A 24,672-nucleotide genomic window follows, 5' to 3' on the forward strand; every position below is an offset into this window, starting at 1 on the left:
TCGTTGCACTTCCCCTTTTCACAATCAATTGCCGTTCAGATAATAATCTGTCTTTCTTTTTTTGCCACCAAATTGGATAACCTCGCATTTATCCACATTATACTGCATCTGCCATGCATCTGCCCAATCACCCAACCTGTCCAAATCATACTGGAGTTTCTCTGCATCCTCCTCACAGCACACACACCCACCCAGCTTTGTGTCATCTGCAAACTTGGAGATATTACATCTAGTTCCCTCGTCTAGATCATCATTAATATATATTGTGAATAGCTGGGGTCCTAGCACCGATCCCTGCGGTACCCCACTAGTCACTGCCTGCCACTCGGAAAAAGACCCATTTATTCCAACTCTTTGCTTCCTGTCTGCCAACTAGTTCTCTATCCAAGTCAGTACCTTACCCCAATCCCATGTGCTTTAACTTTGCACTCCAATCTCTTATGCAGGACCTTATCGAAAGCCTTCTGAAAGTCCAAATACACCACATCCACTGGTTCTCCCTTATCTATTCTACCAGTTACATCCTCAAAAAATTCCTGTAGATTAGTCAAGCACGATTTATCTTTTGTAATTCCATGTTGACTTTGTCCAATCCTGTCACTGTTTTCCAAGTGCTCTGCTATTACATCTTTTATAATGGACTCTAGCATTTTCCCCACTACCGATGTCAGGCTTACCAGTCTATAATTCCCCGTTTTCTCTCTACCACCTTTTTTGAATAGTGGGGTAACATTAGCTACCCTCCAATCCATGGGAACTGTTCCATAATCTGTAGAATTTTGGAAGATGACCAGCAATGCATCTACTATTTCTAGGGCCACTTCCTTAAGTACCCTAGGATGTAGATTATCAGGCCCTGGGGATTTATCAGCTTTCAATCCCGTCAATTTCCTTAACACCATTTCCCTACAAATACTGATTTCATTCAGTTCCTCCCTCTGATTAGACCCTATGTTCCCCGACATCTCTGGGAGGTTATTTGTGTCCTCCTTTGTGAAGACAGAACCAAAGTATGTATTTAATTGGTCTGCCATTTCTTTGTTCCCCATTATCAATTCTGACTTCAAGGGACCTATGCTTGACTTCACGAAGCATCTCGGAGGAAGAGGCCTGCCAAAGAAACCAAGGCTGTGTGTGTACAGCTGGCAAGGGATCTAACCTCCAGATCTGTGTGCAGATTGGGAGACTGTTTCTGTGTATTGATGAAATAGCATCCCTGTTGGAAAACATTAACATGATTTGATGCCAAAATGTTGGCATTATGCCATCTGTTACTTAGCCTTAGGCAGCTCCACATTGTGGGCAATACCACACTTGCGTTGTCAGCTTGGTGGCATGACTGAAAGGAGGCCAGAGAGTCATGTCCTTTGTCAATGAAGTCCTGGCATGGAGCCAAGGACATGTGCCAGCTTGGCCATCCTATACAAATCTGGCCATAATAAGTTAATCCCTTGCATCCCTGCCAGCCATGTGCTCGCGTGCTGCCACTGCCGCTGGTCGAAACACTGGCGCTCTGACCTCTTCCTGCTCCTCCTCCTCCAGATCATCCTCCTCCTCCTCAGGCTCCTGCTCCTCATCCTCATCCTCATCTGAGGTCCAACGTGAAAGGAAATGAATGTTTCCCATTCTGCTTGCAGATGCCTCCTCTGGGGAAGCACTCATTGTAAGCGGGGCGAGGTTCTTCCCAGGAAGTCCCACGGTTGATGGAATCAAGCTGTAGCACCTCCGACTTCAGAAGGCCTTCTAAAAGTGCTCAGAGACCTTTTAAAGCCAAGGTCTGGCACCTGCAAGTAATTGTTGCTGCAGTGAACGAGGTCTTGTTCGACCTGCAGCAGTGAGGAGGCCACCCACGAGTCAACCCGCCAGGTTTACCTGGCGTGGTTCAGAAGTTGCGTGAAGCATGCCGAAATGATGGTAAATTCAAGAGGGCCTCTCAAAATAGGATTTAGAGAGGCCCTTAACAAGCATTCGCAGTAATTAATTAACGCTATGTCCAGCTGGAGGTGGGAGTGTTTCCTGACCGCCAAAACCGGCACCGGCGAAATCCAACGGTGGCGGGTTGGAGTCGGGTTTCTGACCCGACCTCAGTGATTCAAATTTTCCCGCCTTTCGCGACTCCAAACCCGCCTCCTCCAGCATCAAAAAATCGCCCCCCATGTCTCTGTAATGGCTATTAGATCAAACCCATTTATCTCTACTTGTGCCACTAGTTCGTCTAGCTTGTTACGAATGCTTCGTGCATTCTGATAAAGAGTCTTTAATTTAAATTTGTTACCATTATTCCCTACTTTAACCTTATTCTTTGCTGCACTGCTACTGTTAAACTGTCTGTCCCTTCCTGTCACATGCTGCTTATTTTTACCCAAATCGCTACACTGCTCTATTGCCTTGACCTTTCTCTTTGGATTTCTAAATTTCCCCTCACCTGACCCTTCAGCCCCTTTTTTTTAGTTTAAAACCCTCTCTACAGCCCTAGTTATTTGATTCACCAGGACGCTGGTCCCAGCCCAGTTTAAGTGAACCTCGTCCCGACAGAACAGCTCCCTCATTCCCCAGTACTGGTGCTAGTGCCCCATGAATTGAAACCCCTTCTTCCCACACCACTCTTTGAGCCATTCATTTAACTCTCTGATCTGCTTGACCCTATTCCAATTTGCGTGTGGCTCAGGTAGTAATCCAGAGATTATTATTCTTGAGGTTAACCTAAGAACATAAGAAATAGGAGCAGGAGTAGGCCATTCAGCCCCTCGAGCCTGCTCCGCCATTCAATAAGATCATGGCTGATCTTCTACCTCAACTCCACTTTCCTGCACTATCCCTATATCCCTCGATTCCCTTAATATCCAAATTCTACTTATTACCCTTCTTCTTCTTCTCAGGCAGTCCCTCGGAACTGAGGATGACTTGCTTCCACATTAAAAATGAGTTTGCAGGTGACTGATTAGTCCAATGCGGGACCTCCAGTCTCTGTCACAGGTGGGGCAGACGGTGGTTGAAGGGGTGGGTGGGTGGGGTGCTTGGGTTGATGTGCGCTCCTTGTGCTGCCTGCGCTTGGCTTCCGCTTGCTCCCGGCGAAGAGACTCGAGGTGTTCGGCGCCTTCCTGGATGCTTCTCCTCCACTTTGTACGGTCTTGGGCCAGGGATTCCCAGGTGTCGGTGGGGATGTTACACTTTTTCAAGGAGGCTTTAAGGGTGTCCTTGAAGCGTTTCCTCTGCCCACCTGCGGTTCTCTTGCCATGCCGGAGCTCCGAGTAGAGCGCTTGTTTTGGGAGTCTCGTATCGGGCATGCAGACAATGTGACCCATCCATCGGAGCTGATTGAGCGTGGTCAAAGCTTCGATGCTGGGGATGTTGGCCTGAGCAAGAACACTGACATTGGTGCGCCTATCCTGCCAATGGATTTGCAGGATCTTGCGGAGGCAGCGTTGGTGGTACCTCTCCAGTGCTTTGAGGTGCCTGCTGTACATGGTCCATGTCTCTGAGGCATACAGCAGGGCGGGTATCACTGCTGCCCTGTAGACCATGAGCTTAGTGCCGGATTTGAAGTCCTGGTCTTCAAACACTCTCTTCCTCAGGCGACCGAATGCTACACTGGCACACTGAAGGCGGTGTTGGACTTTGTCGTCGACGTCTGCCCTTGTTGACAGTAGGCTCCCGAGGTATGGAAAGTGGTCCACGTTATCTAAGGCCTTGTCGTGGATTTTGATAATCGGGGGGCAGCACTGTGTGGCGGGGGCAGGTTGGTAGAGGACCTTTGTCTTGCAGATATTTAGTGTAAGGCTCATGCTCTCGTACACTTCAGTGAAGGTGTTGATGATGGTTTGGAGTTCAATCTCCGAGTGAGCGCAGATGCAAGCGTCATCTGCATACTGTAATTCGACGACAGAGGATGGGACGACCTTGGATCTGGACTGGAGGCGACAGAGGTTGAACAGTTTCCCGTCTGTTCTGTAAATTAGCTCCACTCCAGTGGGGAGCTTACTGAGGGTGAGATGGAGCATTGCAGCAAGGAAGATCGAGAAGAGCGTTGGTGCAATGACACAGCCTTGCTTGACCCCGGTTCATACGTGAATCGCAATGTCGCAATGCGGATTCCGCCCACTAAGGGGCACAATGGACATGATCTTCACCGCATGTCAATTACAAGAGAAATGCAGGGAACTGCACCAACCACTGTACATGGCCTTCTTTGATCTCACAAAGGCCTTCGACACTGTCAATCGTGAGGGATTATGGAGTGTCCTCCACAAATTCGGCTGCCCTCAGAAGTTTGTCACTATCCTCCGCCTGCTTCACGACGACATGCAAGCCGTGATCCTGACCAACGATTCTGCTTATTAATTTAGACCCTAGCTCCTCAAACTCCCTCAGCAGAACCTCATTCCTAGTTCTACCTATGTCATTGGTTCCTACATGGGCCACAACAACTGGATCCTCCCCCTCCCCCTCCAAGTTCTTCTCCAGCCACAAGGAGATATCCTTAACCCTGGCACCGGGCAGGCAACACAGCCTTCGGGACTCTCTTTTGCAGCTGCAGAGAACAGTATCTATGCCCCTGACTATACTGTCCCCTACTACTACCACGTTCCTTCCTTCTCCCCTCACTTGGATGGCTCCCCTGTACCACGGTGCCGTGGTCAGTTTGCCCATCCTCCCTGCAGTCCTTTTCCTCATCCATACAGGTAGCAAGTCCCTTGTACCTGTTGGACAAGGTCAAGGGCTGAGGCTCCTCCATCACTACATCTTGGGTCCCCATACCTGCCTGACTCACAGTCACACCCTCCTGTCCCTGACCACTGACGAACTCTAAGGTACTACATAACCTAAAGGGTGTGACTGCCTCCTGGAACAAAGTATCCAGGTAACTCTCCCCCTCCCTGATGTATCGCAATGTCTGCACCTCGTACTGCAGCTCAACAATTCTGAGCTGAAGTTCCTCGAGTTGCAGACACTTGCTGCAGATGTGGTTGCTCAGATTCATGATGCTCTCCACAAACTCCCACATGTTGCAGTTACCACACACCATCTGCCCTGCCATCCCTAACCTTGTTTTATTTATTAATTAATTAGTTAAAGCTTTTATTTAATCGATATTTTAGTTTTATTGTTTGATTATTTTATCTAGTTTAAGTTAGTAATTGAATAAGTACTAGCAAGTTAGTTTCTCTGCTCTTAATTTAACCCCCTTCCCTCACTTAGAGAACAAATAAATCTGTAATACTCACCAAGCAATCACCTACCTGCTCTCCTGTGACGTCACTCTTTGATTTTTTTTATTGTTATTTTTGAATGGACCCTCGCCGCTGCTTTAATTCAGGTCCGCTCTTGAACCGCTCTTTATCCTCTCACCACTGCCGCTGCTTTAATTCAGGTCCGCTCTCGGGCTGCTCTTTATCCTCCCACCGCTGCCGCTGCTTTAATTCAGGTCCGCTCTCGGGCCGCTGTTTATCCTCTCACCGCTGCCGCTGCTTTAATTCAGGTCCGCTCTTGAACCGCTCGTTATCCTCTCACCGCTGCCGCTGCTTTAATTCAGGTTCGCTCTCGGGCCACTGTTTATCCTCTCACCACTGCTGCTGCTTTAATTCAGGTCCGCTCTCGGGCTGCTCTTTATCCTCCCACCGCTGCCGCTGCTTTAATTCAGGTCCGCTCTTGAACCGCTCGTTATCCTCTCACCACTGCTGCTGCTTTAATTCAGGTCCGCTCTTGAACCGCTCGTTATCCTCTCACCGCTGCCGCTGCTTTAATTCAGGTCCGCTCTCGGGCCGCTGTTTATCCTCTCACCGCTGCTGCTGCTTTAATTCAGGTCCGCTCTCGGGCCGCTCTTTATCCTCCCACTGCTGCCGCTGCTTTAATTCAGGTCCGCTCTTGAACCGCTCGTTATCCTCTCACCACTGCCGCTGCTTTAATTCAGCTCCACTCTTGGGCCGCTCTTTATCCTCTCGCTGCTGCCGCTGCTTTAATTCAGGTCCGGTCTTGAGACGCTCTTTATCCTCTCGCCGCTGCTTTAATTCAGGTCCGCTCTCGGGCCGCTCATTATCTTCTCGCCACTGCCGCTGCTTTAATTCAGGTCTGCTCTCGGGCTACTCTTCATCCTCTCGCCGCTGCTGCTGCTTTAAGAGGAGCAAAGTAATTTAGCTGTTCGTGTACACAAAAGCTAGTGCACAGGTACAAAAAGTAATCTAAAAGGCTAATGGAATGTTGCCATTTATCTCAATGGGGCAGCAAGACAAAAGTAAGGAAGTTATGCTTCAGCTGTACAGAGTCTTGATCAGACCCCATCTGGAGTACTGTGTTCAGATTTGGGCACCAAACCATAGGAAAGATTGGTGTTGAAGGGTGTACAGCACAGATTCACCAGAATAATACCGGGGCTGAAAGGGTTAAATTATGAAGACAGACTTGGTTTGTATTCACTTGAATATAGAAGGCTGAGGCTTGAAATAATTGAAGTATTTAAAATGAGTAAGGGATTCAATAGGGTAGATATAGAGCAACTTTTTTGAAGGGGGGAAACCAGAACAAGAGAGCATAATCTTAAAATTAAAGCTAGGCCATTGAGGAGTGAACAGGAAGCACTTTTTCCACACAAAGGTTAGTAGAAATTTGGAACTCTCTCCACTCTATCACCAAAAGGCTGTGGAAGATGGGTTAATTGAAATTTTCAAGACTGAGATCAATAAATTTTTATTAGGTAGGGGTATCAAGGGATGTGGAACACAGGTGGGTAAATGGAGTTGAGGTACAGACCATCAGGCATCAACCTAGGCACTGGACATGACAAAGGCACACCCAGCCCAGTCAGCCCTGCAAAGTCCTCCTCACTAACATCTGGGATCCCACAGACTAGTCAAGAAACAGCCTGACATAATCATACTGAAAGAAACATACCTTTCAGCTAACATCCCAGATTTCTCCATCACCATCCCTGGGTATGACCTGTCCCACTGGCAGGGGAGACCCGCCAAAGTAGCGGCACAGTGGTATACAGTCGGGAAGCAGAAGCCCTAGAAGTCATCAGCATTGACGCCGGACCCCATGAAGTATTATGACATCAGGTGTAAGATTCGCAAAATTGAACATTGTCCTATAAGGGTCTATTGGCAGAAGAGGCCTTAATTTTAAAGACTGTTTTAAAAGAAGCCCAGAAAAAGGGGCATACAAAATGGCCGCCAGACCCCATGACCAGCTTTTCGGGACACTTTAAAATGGTTCCTGCAGTCCCCAGACAGCCTTTGTGGATTCAGCCCACACTAAGTTCTGGAAGGCCGTTTCAGAGAAAACAAAACGAGACAGAACCACATACATATGGATTGGATGCAGATCCAGTCAGATCAGCCTGTAGATAAAGGCCATTTACATGTTTACCCAGACAAAGGGAAACAGTTTTATATTCATAGGGGGAGCATCAAAGACCCATTAAAGACATCAAGAAGACATTCAAAACAATACAAGGTCATTCCAGACCAGAGATGGCCGTTACCAGCCATCCCAAAGTAGTTTAAAACATAATAACTACCCCGCTGTGTTACCAGCCCGCCAAAAGTTAAACAAAGACTAACCCTGATTTGGCAGGAGATAAAGGCCTCTTTTGAGAAGTATATCTGGGAGACCCGGGGTAGCGATCAAAGTTCTGAGAAAGACCGAGGTGCTGAGGAGGTTCACAGGATCCGGGGCTTCAGCTGGGCTTCTACATCGGTACGGAGTTCAAGCGGAGACAACGGAGGGTCGAGGTTCAGGATGGGAGGTCAAGTCAGCATCTAGCCCCGGGGTCACTGTTGGGAGATCATCGACCAACCCCGGGACGCTGACAAGTATAGGTGAAACCTATATGAAAACGGTGAACCAACTGGGCTGTGCGACGAAACCCATACGAGAATGGTAAAACAGTTGGTCTCTCCCCGCACCGACTTCCAGGCCTGCTGACATCCAGCCTGTCCGTGACCTTCACCTCGAGGAAGAAGAGAGAGTGTCGCAGCCCGCAGCGCTGACCACGTGGAGACAGGATGCCTGAAAGGATCAAAACGCAGACCTGTTTCAAAACTCTATACTTTCCAACTGGATTGGTGAGCATGTTTCTGGCCCCTCACAATCTGATCTAGATAGGCTTAGGGGGTGGGCATTTAAGGGTAATTTTAACAATGAGTTGTTATCCCTCGATGTTCCGTGTGTTTCCCCATTTCGTGATGACTTTTGTAAAGTATAATATGCCTGTATATATCTTAGCCAGTACTGTATTATGATTTGTTTTTCCCTCCCATGTACCTTATTGGTTTGCAGTTTGATTTGTTCCTTTATGCAATTAAGTTTCATTTTGTTTTTCAGACAAGTGCGAAGTTATCCACCTTGGGTGCAGGAACGGGAGGGCAAATTATTATTTAAATGGCAATAGATTGGGAGAGGGGGAAGTACAGAGAGACCTGGGTGTTCTTGTACACCAGTCACTGAAGGCGAGCATGCAGGTGCAACAGGCGGTCAAGAAGGCAAACGGTATGCTGGCCTTCATAGCAAAAGGGTTAGAATACAGGAACAGGGATACCTTGCTGCAGCTGTACAGGGCACTGGTGAGACCACACCTCGAGTACTGTGTACAGTTTTGGTCGCCTCATCTGAGGAAGGATGTTCTTGCCATGGAGGGGGTGCAGCGGCGATTCACCAGGCTGATACCAGGAATGGCGGGAATGACCTATGAGGAGAGACTATGTAGTTTAGGGATGTACACACTGGAGTTTAGAAGATTGAGAGGGGACCTCATAGAAGTGTATAAAATTCTGACAGGTCTAGACAGACTGGATGCAGAAGGAATGTTTCCCTTGGCGGGTGAGAACAGAACTAGAGGACATAATTTAAGGATAAGGGCTAAACCATTTAGGACAGAGATGAGGGGGAATTTCTTCACTCAGAGAGTGGTGAACCTGTGGAACTCATTGCCACAGAGGGCAGTGTACGCCAGCTCATTAAATATATTTAAGAGGGAATTAGATATATTTCTACGGGCAAAAGGGGTTAAGGGTTACGGAGAGAAGGCGGGGACGGGATACTGAATTAAAGGATCAGCCATGATCTCATCGAATGGCGGAGCAGGCACGAAGGGCCGAATGGCCTACTCCTGCTCCTATCTTCTATGTATCTATGTATCTATGTAAACCTGGTCTATGGAGTTTTCTCTACATTGTAGTTCCTGCCTCAAAGTCCAGTGTCTAGAACCTAAGGGGTGAGTGGGTCGAACCACTCAGGTTTTACTGTGCAAGAGTGAGAGGCCTCTAGAGAGAGAAACCTCTGCGATCTACACAGGTCAAACATGGGCAAGGAAACCTCCTGCTGATTACCACCTACCGCCCTCCCTCAGCTAATGAATCAGTACTCCTCTATGTTGAATACCACTTGGAAGAAGCACTGAGGATAGCAAGGGCACAGATGTACTCTGGGTGGGGGACTTCAATGTCTATCACCAAGATGGCTCAGTAGCACCACTACTGACTGAGAGTCCTGAAGGATATAGCTGCCAGACTGAGCATGCAGCAGGTGGTGAGAGAAGCAACATGAGGGAAAAAATGACTTGGCCTTGTCCTCACCAATCTGCCTGTCACAGATGCATCTGTCCATGACAGTATTGGTAGCAGTGACCCCCGCATAAGTCCTTGTGGAGACAAAGTCCCAATTTCACACTGAGGACACTCTCCGTCGGGTTGTGTGGCACTATCACCATGTTAAATGGGATAGATTCAGAACAGATCTAGCAGCTCAAAACTGAGCATCCATGAGGCACTGAGGGCCATCAGCAGTAGAATTGTACTCCACCACAAACTGTAACTTCATGGCCCAGCATATCCCTCACTCTACCATTACCATCAAGCGAGGGAATCAAACATGGTTCAATAAGGAGTGTAGAAGAGCATGCCAGGAGCAGCACCAGGTGTACCTAAAAATGAAGTGCCAACCTGGTGAAGATACAACACAAGACTACATACACACTAAACAGTGGAAACAGCATACTATTGACACAGCTAAGCAATCCCACAACCAATGGATCAGATCAAATCTCTGCAGTCCTGTAGTCATGAACATCTACATCCTCAATGACGGCAGATCCTAGCACATGATTGCAAAAGACATGGCTGAAGCGTTTGCAACCAACCTCAGCCAGAAGTGCCTTGAGATATAAAGAAACGGCTGTGCGCAGAGGCTGTGGGCCCTGACAACATTCCAGCTGTCGTGCTGAAGACTTGTGCTCCAGAACTAGCCACACCTCCAGCCAAGCTGTTCCAGTATAACTACAACACTGGCATCTACCCGACAATGTGGAAAACTGCCCAGGTATATCCTGTCTACAAAAAGCAGGCCAAATCCAATCCAGCCAATTACAACCCCATCAGTCTACTCTCAATCATCAGTAAAGTGATGGAAAGTGTCATCGACAGTGCTATCAAGCAGCACTTGCTCACCAATAACCTGCTCACCGATACTCAGTTTGGGTTCTGCCAGGACCACTCGGCTCCAGACCTCATTACAGCCTTGGTCCAAACATGGACAAAGGAGCTGAATTCCAGAGGTGAGGTGAGAGTGACTGCTCTTGATATCAAGGCAGCATTTGACCAAGTGTGGCATCAAGAAGCACTAGTAAAATTGAAGTCAATGGGAATCAGGGTGAAAACTCTCCACTGGCTGGAGTCATACCTAGCACAAAGGGAGATGGTTGTGTTTGTTAGAGGCCAATCATCTCAGCCCCAGGACATCACTGCAGGAGTTCCTCAGGGCAGTGTCCTAAGTCCAACTATCTTCAGCTGCTTCATCAATGACCTTCCCTCCAACATAAGGTCAGAAGTGGAGCTGTTCGCTGATGATTGCACAGTGTTCAGTTCCATTTGCAACTCCTTAGAAAATGAAGCAGTCAGTACCCGCATGTAGCAAGACCTGGACGACATTTAGGCTTCGGCAGGTAAGTGGCAAGTAACATTCATGCTTACACAAGTGCCAGGCAATGACCATCACCAACAAAAGAGTCTGATCACTGACCCTTGACATTCAACGGCATTACCATTGCGGAATCCCCCACCATCAACATGTTAGGGGGTCACCATTGACCAGAAACTTAACTGGACCAGCCACATAAATACTGTGGCAACAAGAGCAGGTCAGAGGCTAGGTATTCTGCAGCAAGTGTCTCACCACAGAAGGCAGTAGAGGCCAATACATTAAATATATTCAAGAAGGAGTTGGATATATTTCTTAAGGCTAAAGGGATCAAGGGGTATGGGGAGAAAGCAGGGACCGGGTACTGAATTTGGATGATCAGCCATGATCGCATTGAATGGCGGAGCAGGCTCAAGGGGCCGAATGGCCTACTCCTGCTCCTATCTTCTATGTCTCTATGTCTCTGTTTCACCTGCTACAAGGCACAAGTAAGGAGTGTGATGGAATAATCTCCACTTGCTTGGATGAGTTCAGCTCCAACAACACTCAAGAAGATCGACACCATCCAGGACAAAGCAGCCCGCTTGATTTTCACCCCATCCACCACCTTAAACATTCATTCCCTCCACCAGCGGCGGACCGTGGCTGCAGTGTGTACCATCTACAAGATGCAGTGCAGCAACTTGCCAAGGCTTCTTTGACAGCACCGCCCAAACCCACGACCTCTACCACCTAGAACAGGGACGGGCAATTATTTGGCCTGGAGGCCACTGAACAAGTTTTGGTGAGCAGTTGTGGGCTGCACACCAATGTTGCCCCTAAGATGCATGGTCGCACATCAATTGCGAGGTCCCGCACATGCCGCTCACTGGCTCCTGCTGCTGGATACTGCGCAAGCGTGTATGTGCAGCAATTTTAAAGGGACCAGGCATGAAAAAAAATTAGAGCGAACATTGCTTAAACATAAACTTAAATTCAGATAGTAGGCAGATACTATCTTAAACACAGAAAATTTAGAGTAAAATAGTAAAATATCCTTTATTAAATGAATGAAATGATTGATTGATTGATTACCTGTTGTATTGAAAGTATATGTGCCTCGAGTATAAGGGGCCTCCTACGAGAGAGGTATTTTTTTTTAGTGTTCTGTGTACAGGAGCCTGAGGCTTCGCAAGGACTGAACTACAAACACATGACCTGGGATCCACTCCCCTGTCTAATGACAGCTTCCCTGCAGTCGTACTCTTGATACGGGAGAGGAAAGACGTGAAAATAAGAGTTGGCAGGGTTAGGGGTGAGTTCAGGGCTCAGAGTGTGGGGTGAGTTCAGGGCTGGGAGGGTGGAGTGAGTTCAGGGCTCAGAGTGTGGGGTGAGTTCAGGGCTGGGAGGGTGGAGTGAGTTCAGGGCTCAGAGTGTGGGGTGAGTTCAGGGCTGGGAATGTGGGGTGAGTTCAGGGTTGGGAATGTGGGGTGAGTTCAGGGCTGGGAGTGTTGGATGTGATCAGAGCTCGGAGTGTGGGGTGAGTTCAGGGCTGGGAGTATTTGGTGAGTTCAGGGCTGGGAGTGTGGGGTGAGTTCAGGGCTGGGAGTGTGGGGTCAGTTCAGGGCTGAGAGTGTGGGGTGAGTTAGAGTCATAGAGTCATGCAGTTATACAGCACAGAAAGAGGCCCTTCAGCCCATCACGTCCGTGCCGGCCATCAAGCCCTGTCTAATCTAATCCCATTTTCCAGCATTTGGTCCGTAGCCTTGTATGCTATGGCATTTCAAGTGCTCATCCAAATGCTTCTTGAATGATGTGAGGGTTCCTGCCTCTACCACCCTTTCAGGCAGTGAGTTCCAGATTCCAACCACCCTCTGGGTGAAAAAGTTTTTCCTCAAATCCCCTCTAAACCTCCTGCCCCTTACCTTGAATCTATGCCCCCTTGTTATTGACCCCTCTACTAAGGAGAAAAGTTCCTTTCTATCCACCCTATCTATGCCCCTCATAATTTTGTATACCTCAATCAAGTCCCCCCTCAGCCTTCTCTGCTACAAGGAAAACAACGCCAGCCTGTCCAGTCTTTCTTCATAGCTGAAGCGCTCCAGCCCAGGTAACATCCTGGTAAATCTCCTCTGCACCCTCTCCAAAGCAATCACATCCTTCCTATAGTGTGGTGACCAGAACTGCACACAGTACTCCAGCTGTGGCCTTACCAGCGTTTTTTACAGCTCCATCATAACCTCCCTGCTCTTATATTCTATGCCTCGGCTAATGAAGGCAAGTATCCCATATGCCTTTTTAACCACCTTATCCACCTGTTCTGCTGCCTTCAGGGATCTATGTACATTCACACCAAGGTCCCTCTGATCCTCTGTCTTTCCTAGGGTCTTACCATTCATTGTGTATTCCCTTGCCTTGTTAGTCCATCCAAAATGCATCACCTCACACTTTTCAGGGTTAAATTCCATTTGCCACTGTTCCGCCCATCTGACCAACCCATCTATATCGTCCTGTAGCCTGAGGCTTCCCGCCTCGCTATTTACCATCCCACCAATTTTCGTGTTATCTGCGAACTTACTGATCATACCTTTTACATTCACATCCAAATCATTAATGTAGACCACAAACAGCAAGGGACCCAGCACCGATCCCTGCGGTACCCCACTGGACACAGGCTTCCAGTCACAAAAACAACCTTCCACCATCACCCTCTGCTTTCTGCCACTAAGCCAGTTTTGGATCCAATGTGCCAAGGCACCCTGGATCCCATGGGATCTTACCTTCCTGACCAGTCTCCTATGCGGGACTTTAACAAAAGCCTTACTGAAATCCATGTAAACCACATCCACTGCACTACCCTCATCCACACACCTAGTCACCCCCTCGAAAAATTCAACAAATTGGTCAGACATGATCTTCCCTTGACAAAGCTATGCTGGCTATCCCTAATTAATCCCTGCCTCTCCAAGTGGAGACAAATTCTGTCCCTCAGAATTTTTTCCAATCATTTCCCTACCACTGATGTTAGGCTCACTGGCCTGTAATTCCCTGGTTTATCCCTACAACCCTTCTTGAATAATGGTACTTCGTTAGCTGTTCTCCAGTCCTCTGGCACATCCCCTGTGGCCAGAGAGGTTCTGAAAATTTGTGTTAGAGCCCCTGCAATCTCCTCCTTTGCCTCACATAGTAGGCTGGGATACATCTCATCCGGGCCTGGGGATTTATCCACTTTTAAGCCTGCTAAAACCGCTAGTACCTCCTCCCTCTCGATGCTAATATGTTCAAGTATATCACAGTCCCCCTGCCCGAGTTCTATGTCCACATTGTCCTTCTCCATAGTGAACACAGATGCAAAAAATTCATTTAAAACCCCACCTACATCCTCTGGCTCTACACACAGTTTGCCACGTTGGTCCCTAATGGGCCCTACTCTTTCCCTAGTTATCCTCTTGCCCTTAATATACTTATAAAACACCTTAGGATTTTCCTTTATTTTGCTCGCCAGTGTTATTTCATGGCCCCTCCTCACTCTCCTAACATCTTTTTTAAGTAACCCCCTGCACTTTTTATACTCCTCTAGGGCTTCCTCTGTCTTTAGTCCTTTGTATCTGCCAAAAGCTCCCCTTTTTTTCCTAATCCATTCTCGTATATCCCTTGACATCCAAGGTTCACTGGGCTTGTTGGTCCCACCCTTGAGCTTTACGGGAATATGTTGCCATTGTACTCTCTCAATTTCCTTTCTGAAAGACTCCCATTGGTCCGATGTGGATTTTCCTTCAAGTAGCTGATCCCAGTCCACATTGGCCAGATCCTGCCTTATCATATTAAAATCGGCCTTCCCCCAATTTAGAACCTTTATTTCCGGTCCATCCTTGTCCTTTTCCATGACTACCTTAAATCTCACCGAATTACATAAGAACATAAGAAATAGGAGCAGGAGTAGGCCAATTGGCCCCTCGAGCCTGCTCCGCCATTCAATAAGATCATGACTGATCTGATCCTAACCGCCAATCCACTATGACAGGACTATCTCCTGAATCTAACAGAATTAGACACACGAAACAGGAGCAGGATCAGGCTACACGGCCCCTGGGCCCGCTCCACTACCAACAGGGCCATGACCGATCCGAACCTAGACTCATGTCCAAATTCCTGCCCGCTCCCCGTAACCCTTAATTCCCTTTTCTTCTAGGAAACTGTCTATTTCTGTTTTAAATTTATGTAATGATGTCGCTTCGACAGCTTTTTGGGGCAGCATATTCCATGGACCTACCACCCTCTGAGTGAAGTAGTTCCTCCTCATCTCAGTTTTGAAAGAGCAGCCCCTTATTCTAAGACTATGCCCCCTAGTTCTAGTTTCACCCATCATCGGGAACATCCTCCCCGCATCCACCCGATCCAACCCCTTCACAATCTTATATGTTTCAATAAGATCGCCTCTCATTCTTCTGAACTCCAATGAGTAGAGTCCCAATCTACTCAACCTCTCCTCATATGTCCATCCCCTCATCCCCGGGATTAACCGAGTGAACCTTCTTTGTACTGACTCGAGAGCAAGTATGTCTTTTCTTAAGTATGGACACCAAAACAGTATGCAGTATTCCAGGTGCGGTCTCACCAATACCTTGTACAACTGAAGCAATACCTCCCTATTTTTATATTCTATCCCCCTAGCAATGAAAGCCAACATTCCATTGGCCTTCTTAATCACTTGCTGCACCTGCATACTAACCTTTTGAGTTTCGTGCACCAGGACCCCCAGATCCCTTTGTACTTCAGTACTTTCCAGTTTCTTGCCATTAAGATAATAACTTGCTCTACGATTTTTCCTGCCAAAGTGCATAACCTCACACTTTCCAGTATTGTATTCCATCTGCCAAATCTCTGCCCACTTACTTAGCCTATGTCCCCTTGCAGGTTTTTTATGTCCTCCTCACTCACTACTTTCCCTCCCATCTTAGCATCATCTGCAAACTTTGATATGTTACACTCGGTCCCCTCCTCCAAATCGTTAATATAGATTGTAAAGAGTTGGGGACCCAGCACTGACCCCTGCAGAACACCACTGGTTACTGATTGCCAGTCTGAGAATGAACCATTTATCCCAACTCTCTGCCTTCTGTTAGATAGCCAATCCTCTATCCATGCCAGAATATTACCCCCAATCCCGTGATTTTTTATCTTAAGCAATAATCTTTTGTGTGGCACCTTGTCAAATGCCTTTTGGAAGTCTAAATACACTACGTCCACTGGTTCACCTTTATCCACCCTATATGTTACTTCCTCAAAGAACTCCAGCAAATTTGTCAAACATGATTTCCCCTTCATAAAACCATGCTGACTTTGTCTTATTAAATTATGATTATCCAAATGTCCTGTTACTGTCTCCTTAATAATGGACTCCAAAATTTTACCTACCACAGATGTTAGGCTAACCGGTCTATAGTTTCCAGCCTTCTGTCTACTGCCCTTTTTAAATAAGGGTGTTACATTAGCAGTTTTCCAGTCTGCCGGGACCTCTGCTGAGTCCAGGGAGTTTTGGAAGATTATTACCAATGCATCCACAATCCCTACCGCCACTTCCCTCAAGACCGTAGGATGTAAGCCATCAGGTCCAGGCAATTTATCCGCCTTGAGTCCCATTATTTTACCGAGTACCACTTCCTTAGTGATTTTGATCATGTTTGTCTCCTCCCCCCCTATAGCCCCCTGCTTGTCCAGTGTTGGGATATTCTTGGTGTCCTCTACTGTAAAGACTGATACAAAATATTCATTCAGTGTTTTTGCCATCTCCATATTTCCCACCATTAATTTCCCGGTCTCATCCTCTAAGGGACCAACATTTACTTTAGCCACCCTTTTATGGTCACTGTCACCAAAGTGCTCACCTACTAACACTACTACCACTTGCCCGGCCACATTCCCTAGAATTAGGTCCAGTACCGCTCCCTCTCTTGCAGGACTTTCTACATGCTGGCTCAAAAAGCTCTCCTGGATGCACTTTAAGAATTCTGCACGCTCTAAGCATTTCACACTCTGACTATCCCAGTTAATATTGGGGAAGTTGAAATCCTCCACTATAATTATCCTATTATTTGCACACTTCTCTGAGATTTGCCCACATATCTGTTCCTCTATCTCCCCCTGGCTGTTTGGGGGCCTATAGTACACTCCCAGCAAAGTGCTAGCCCCCTTTTTGTTTTTAAGTTCAAGCCATATGGCCTCATTAGAGGAACCTGTTAATATATCATCCCTCCTTACAGCAGTAATTGTCTCCTTAATTAATATTGCAACACCCCCTCCTCTTTTACCTCCCCCTCTGTCTCGCCTGAAGATTCTATACCCCGGAATATTGAGCTGCCAGTCAAGGCTGGGAGTGTGGGGTGAGTTCAGTGCTGGGAGTTTGGGATGTGTTCAGGGCTCGGAGTGTGGGGTGAGTTCAGGGCTTGGAGTGTGGGCTGAGTTCAGGGCTGGCTGTGTGGGGTGAGTTCAGGGCCGGGAGTGTGGGGTGAGTTCAGGGCTGGGGGTGTGGGGTGAGTTCATGTCTGGGACTGTGGGGTTAGTTCAGGGCCAGGAGTGTGGGGTGAGTTCAGGGCTGAGTGTGGGGTGAGTGCAGCCCTGGGAGTGTGGGGTGAGTTCAGGGCTGGGAGTGTGGGGTATGTTCAGGGCTGGGAGTGTGGGGTGAGTTCAGGGCTCGGAGTGCGGGGTGAGTTCACAGCTCGGAGTGTGGGATGTGTTCAGGGTTTGGAGTGTGGGGTGAGTTCAGGGCTGAGTGTGGGGTGAGTTCAGGGCTGAGTGTGGGGTGAATGCAGCCCTGGGAGTGCAGGGTGAGTTCAGGGCTGGGAGTGTGGAGTGAGTTCAGGGCTGGGAGTGTGGGGTGAATTCAGGGCCCAGTGTGGGGTGAGTTCAGGGCTCAGAGAGTGGGGTGAGTTCAGTGCTCGGAGTGTGGGGTGAGTTCAGGGCTCGGAGTGTGGGGTGAGTTTGGGGCAGGGAGTGTGGGGTGAGTTCAGGGCAGGTAGTGTGGGGTGAGTTCAGGGCTTGCAGTGTGGGGTGAGTTAGAAGCTGGGAGTGTGGGGTGAGTTCAGGGCTGGGAGTGAGGGGTGAATTTAGGGCTCGCAGTGTGGGTGAGTTCAGGACTGGGACTGTGGGTTTAGTTCAGGGCCGGGAGTGTGGGTTGTGTTCAGGGCTGGGAGTGTGAGGTGAGTTCACGGTTGGGAGTGTGGGGTGTATTAGATCTGTGTGTTAATGGAGACACGGAATGCAGGAGTTGGTTTAACAAGTCTTTACTGAATGGAGACAACCTGGAAACTGAAACTACAGAAGGCTGCTAGTGCCTTTTATACAGGGGTGGTCACTGCCGGTACTGCAGTCTGAGACCAGTTATTCCCTTAAAGGTAAATACACAACAATTCCTCCCCTTTTAGATAAACAGTACATAACATTCATTTAACAACTAAATTATAATTAATTACAATTACGGTTGCTAGATACATTGGTTGAGGTTAAGCAATTATAAGTTCAGTCTTTGAGGAGGTTTCCTGATTCTGTCTGGATAACGCCTCTTTGGGGTATCAGGTTCTTCTGGCAAGGTTGAGTCGGGATCAATGTCGTTGTTTGGTTCGTCTGCTTCCAATATCACCGATTCTGCGGTAGATGCAATTGGTACTTCGGTTTCATCGCCAGGTGTATCAGATCGTTGTGTGGAGTTGACGTTTTCCAGTGACTCTAGAATCTGGTCAGTATGGCGTCTTACAATGCTCTCTCCAATGTCCATGGTATACATGAGAAGTCCTTGCCATGTAAAGATCGTTCCTGGCTGCCATTTCTCTGTGCGGTAGTCCCGGGCCAAAACTGGTTGACCTATCTTAAAACTCCTGGTCGGCCTTTCATTCATATTCTGAAACTGCCTGTTCTCCACATCTCTTCTGATGTTTGGCGTAACCAAATCCAAGCGGCATCGTAGTCTTCGATTGAAGAACATCATGGCAGGAGTTTGGTTGGTAACCGCATGTGTCGCATTCCGGTAGGCAAACAAGAAGTTGTCCACCTTGTGTTGTAGGGGTATATCTTCATTACACATTGCCTTGATAGCCTTCTTGAATGTTTGAACAAACCTCTCGGCCAATCCATTAGTGGCTGGATGATATGGGGCAGATGTGTAATGCTTAACACCATTGTTCTTTAAGAACCTCCGGAACTCTTCAGACACAAACTGTGGTCCATTGTCAGAGCAAATCTGTTCAGGCAGCCCATTCCTGGCGAATATGGTTCGTAAGACTGTGATAGTTTTTTCTATGGTGGTTGAGGACATTTTTATTACCTCTGGCCACTTTGAATGTGCATCAACCGCAATTAAAAACATCAAGTCCATAAAGGGACCAGCAAAATCAATGTGCACCCTTTGCCATGGAGATGAGGGCCACTCCCATGGATGTAGAGGGGCTTGTGGTGGGGCGTTTTGGACCTTCTGGCATCCTGTACAGCTCTTGGTCATCTCTTCGATTTCTCTATTGATTCCCGGCCACCACACAAACGCTCTGGCTAAGTTCTTCATTTTTACCCCTCCCAGATGACCCTCATGAAGCTCATTGAGCACTCTATCCTTCAATTTGGGTGGAATTACTACTCTGGATCCACACATCAAGGTTCCTCTGCACACTGACAGCTGTTCTCTTCTCGGCGAGAATGCTGGCAGCAGTGGTTCGCCATCTGCTGGCCATCCCTTCACCGTTAAATCATAGACCCAGGAGAGTGTCGGGTCATTTCGTGTTTCCTTTTCTATGTTTGCATTCGTCACAGGGAGACATTCGACTATAGTCGAGTGAAATAACTCCACTGGATCCACTGCCAGTTCTTCTTCCACCATCGGCAACGGTAGGCGCGACAATCCATCAGCATTCCCATGCTGTTTAGTTCCTTTGTACTCGATGTCATATTGGTGTGCCCCAAGGAAAAGGGACCACCTCTGTAGCCGTTGTGCCGTCATTATCGGTACGCCCTTCTGAGGGTTGAAAATGGAGACGAGAGGTTGGTGATCAGTCAGTAGAGTAAATTTCTGACCGTGCAGGTAGTGATTGAACTTCTTCACCCCCCACACCAGGCTGAGGGCCTCTCTGTCAATCTGGGCGTAGTTACGCTCGGCTGAAGTTAACGAGCGTGACGCAAAAGCTATCAGCCTCTCTGAACCATCAAGGAATTTATGTGACAGTACCGCCCCAATGCCGTAGGGAGACGCATCACAAGCCAGTCTTAACGGTAGAGACGGGTTGTTGTGAGCCAATACTTCTCTTCAAGTGATTAGGTCCTTACTCTTCTGAAAGGCCTGCTTACATTCATCGCTCCATTTCCATGCTACTCCCGTTCCTAGTAGGGCGTTCAGCGGATGCAGAATTGTGGACAAATTCGGCAAAAACTTATGGTAGTAATTCACCAATTCGAGGAATGACCTCAGTTGCGACACATTTTCAGGCGCTGGAGCCTTAACTACCGCTTCAATTTTGTCAGGGGACTTATGCAACCCCTCTTCATCAATCACGTGGCCACAATACGATATCTGTTTCTTAAAAAACTCGCACTTGGGGCGATTGGCTCATAGCCCATGTTCACGTAGTCTAGTGAGCACCTGCTCTAGGTTGGCAAGGTGTTCACTGTCATCTTCACCTGTCACTAGGATGTCGTCCAAGTAACACTGAGTCCCCGGAATCCCTTGCAGGACTTGTTCCATTGCTCTTTGCCATATCGCCGGAGCTGATGCTACTCCGAATACCAGTCGATTATACTGGTAAAGACCTTTGTGAGTGTTTATCGTGAGATACTTCCTAGAGGATTCTTCAACCTCCATCTGCAAATATGCTTGTGCTAGGTCAATTTTTGTAAAACGCTTCCCTCCAGATAGTGAGGCGAAGATATCTTCTACCCTTGGAATGTCACGGGGTGGGGGTCACGGGGCCGTGTAGAGACGGGGCCGTGCTGTCCGGGTAAGGCTGGTTCTGGACTCAAGTGCAGATAAGCGAGGCGAGGAGCAGGTATGCAGACTTAAATAACATTACTTTACTAGATTCACACATTACTAGATTCACACAAGGAAAAACAGTAACAAACATAAGAGAGCGAGACAAGCTACCAAACGGCTAGTCAAGATAGGAACTCAGGACAAGCTTCCATGAGGCAACCCACTTGTCCAGACTGAGCTCGAGACAAGCTACCACCTAGGCAACAGGCTTGCTGAGATAAGACTCAAGACAAGCTACCACAGGGGTAATCGGCTTATCAATACAGAGCTCAAGACAAGCTACCACAGGGCAACACGCTTGTCCAAACTGAGCACCTTATCAAGACAGAGCAACTTGTCAGCACCTTGTCAAGACCGAGATCAAAAGGAAGAACCACAGACTTAGATACAAGCAACAACCATGGCAAGCAGCTTGTCAAGGCAAGCTGCCACAGAGCAAAAGGCTAGTCAAAACTGAGCACCTAGTCAAGACAGAGAACCTTGTCAAGACTAACTCCCTTGTCAGGACTGAGCACAGAGGGAAGAAACCACAGAACTTAAATACCAACAAAACCAGGTGAAATCAATAAACAGATAAAAGGCAGTTAACTAATAAACACAAGAGACTAGAAACAATTAACAAAGGGAAACCAACAAGTGAAGGTGCCATCTAGAGGTTACTGAAGGAACTGACCGGCACCCTCACATGGAAGAGGATATTGTACTGTGTGAAGGACTGGGTTCACCGTCACCTTGAAGTCCCCACAGATGCGAACCTTCCTTGGCTCCTCAGACTTATTGTTTAATGTTTTCTTCATGACAGGAACGATGGGTGTCGCCCACTCGCTCCAGTCTACCTTAGATAACACGCCTGCATTCTCCAGATTCTCCAGCTCTGCCTCGACGGCTGGGCGGATTGCATATGGTACCGGTCTTGCTTTGAAAAACTTGGGAATTGCATTCTCCTCTATTTTTATCGAGATGGTTACGCCTTTAAGAGTGCCCAGTTCTTGTTGAAATACCTCTTTGGCGTTAGCTAAGATTGTTGACAATCGTCCAGGAGTGACGTTGTCATCCTTTTTACCAGCCACCGTCAGTGCCTGAATGGAGTGCCAGTCTAAACTTATCTTTCTGATCCACTCACGTCCCAATAACAGTGGTCCACCATCTGGCAGTATGTACAGATACAATTTCTGTATTTCCTTGCCGTTGTATTCAACAGGCACCCTTATTTTTCCTCTGGGGTATACTTTTTGCCCCGTATACGTCTTCAAGACAATGGATGTCTCTTTCAAAGGTATGTGTGAGAATAGCCGCTCGTATTCTCGTCGATTCATGACGGTTAGTGCTGATCCTGTATCCAATTCCATTTTGACTTGGGACCCTGCTATCGTGAGGGTGACCCAAATGGTTTGGTGATCCTCTTTTGCGATTACGTTGTGAAGTTTGAGACAGCTTAGTCTCTTGTTCCCAGATTCACTATCGCTCATCTGGTCTTCGGAACTGCTGTCTGTCATCTGTTGTACTTTCCTGTACGGTTCCTTAGTAGCCTTTTTGTTGTCGCTGGTCTTCTTCCTAGACCTGCAAACTCGTGCAATGTGTCCCATCTTTCCGCATTGCCTGCATATTTTGTCCTTGGACCAGCAGTCCTTCTGGTCATGGGTTGTTCTGCCGCAGCGATAACATTTTGCAAATCCCCGTGTCATTTCGTGGGTGCTGTATTCCTGTGGCTTTTGTTGTATTTCCGCAGCTCCCCTTGCTGCTGCTTCGTACGATACTGTCACGCTGAAAGCCTTATCTAGCGTCAGCTCTTTCTCTGAGAGTAACCTCTTCTGGGTTCCTTCACTCAGGAGTCCACAGACAAATTTGTCCCATAAGGTATCTGCCAGTCCTGCTCCGAACTGGCAGTGCTTTGATAGCTTGCGTAGTTCCGTAAGGTAATCAGCATTGCTCTCATTTTTATGCTGATTTCTCCTGTGGAATTTAAATCTTTCTGCTATCAGCAGCGGTGTAGGATTTAGGTGTTCCTGTAGGATAGCAACAATTTCGTTAAAACTCTTCGCCTTTGGTTTGGCTGGAGTAATCAGGTCCCGCAATAGGCCGTACGTTCTTGCGCCCATTAAATTTAGCAATACCGATGCCTTTTTCTCATCGTCTATTTCGTTTGCCTCGCAATATACCTCGACTCTTCCCACATACGTGGTCCAGCCTTCTTTTGCATTATCGAAGGCAGTGATATCGCCAGTCTTTGGCATCTTAAAAATCTAAAATGGCACCTCCCGCGCATTTCCTTCGTCCCCGATGGATCAAAATGGCGCCTCCCGTGCTTTTCCTTCTTCCCCGCCGAGTTAAGATGGCACCTCCCGTGCTTTCCCGCTGCTGCCGTTGCTGCCAACGCTGTTCTCCGCGGTATTTTTATTTTTCTATCGCGATTCAATATTTGCTCTATTAATTGAAAAACCATTCCCGTCGTGGAGCAGACCCTCTGGGACACTTCCCTCCCTCTTCTTAGGTCCGAACTCTGCCCGGCTGCGAAGCACCGGCCACGCCCTGTGTGCTCCACCCTCTCTCTCTCTCTTTGCTTCCCGACTTGCTGCCCAGCCCTGTTGCAGAGCCACCCGAACGAGCTCTAGCCCGCCGCAGCCCAGGAAGGATCAGTGCCCTACCTGCCACCAGCCCGATTAGCTGGGAAACCACAGACTGAAGAACCAAGCCTGGCTCTTGACAGTCTCTCCTGCAAGTTTTCAATCCGATGATTTGGAGGGCGGTTGCCCACGGTCGACGCCCGTTTCTCGTGTTTCTTTGGATTTTTTTTTTTTTCTTTCTTCTGGCTTCGACCTTCAATAACGTCGTCTGAGGTGCTGCCGAGTTGCAGGTAAGTTCGTTTCTTACTCGTCGCCAGTATTAGATCCGTGTGTTAATGGAGAGACAGAATGAAGGAGTTGGTTTAACAAGTCTTTACTGAATGGAGACAACCTGGAAACTGAAACTACAGAAGGCTGCTAGTGCCTTTTATACAGGGGTGGTCACTGCCGGTACTGCAGTCTGAGACCAGTTATTCCCTTAAAGGTACATAAACAAAAGGGTGAGTTCAGGGCTGGGAGTGTGGGGTGAGTTCAGGGCTTGGGGTGTGGGGTGAGTTCAAGGCAGGCAGTGTCGGGTGAATTCAGGGCTCGCAGTGTGGGGTGAGTTAGGAGCTGGGAGTGTGGGGTGAGTTCAGGGCTGGGAGTGTGGGGTGAATTTAGGGCTCAGTGTGGATTAGTTCAGGGCTGGGACTGTGGGTATAGTTCAGGGCCGGGAGTGTGGGGTGTGTTCAGGACTGGGAGTGTGGGGTTAGTTCAAGGCTGGGAGTGTAAGGTTAGGTCAGGGCTGGGAGTGTGGGGTGAGTTCAGGGCTGGGAGAGTGGGGTGAGTTCAGGGCTCGGAGTGTGGGGTGAGTTCTTGCCTGGGAGTGTGGGGTGAGTTCAGGGCTCGGAGTGTGGGGTGAGTTCAGGGCCGGGAGTGTGGGGTGAGTTCAGGGCTGGGAGTGTGTGGTGAATTCAGGGCTGAGTGTGGGGTGAGTTCAGGGCTGGGAGGGTGGGGTGAGTGCAGCCCTGGGAGCGTGCGGTGAGTTCAGGGCTGGGAGTGTGGGGTGAGTTCAGGGCTGGGAGTGTGGGGTGAGTTCAAGGCTGGGAGTGTGGGGTTAGCTCAGGGCTGGGTGTGTGGGGTGGGTTCAGGGCTGGGAGAGGGGGATGAGTTCAGGGCTCGGAGTGTGGAGTGAGTTCAGGGCTGGGAGTGTGGAATGAGTTCAGG

Source organism: Somniosus microcephalus, chromosome 2, assembly GCF_052327205.1.
Source record: "Somniosus microcephalus isolate GS21.2 chromosome 2, FLI_Smic_1.0, whole genome shotgun sequence".
NCBI classification, from domain to species: Eukaryota; Metazoa; Chordata; class Chondrichthyes; order Squaliformes; family Somniosidae; genus Somniosus; species Somniosus microcephalus.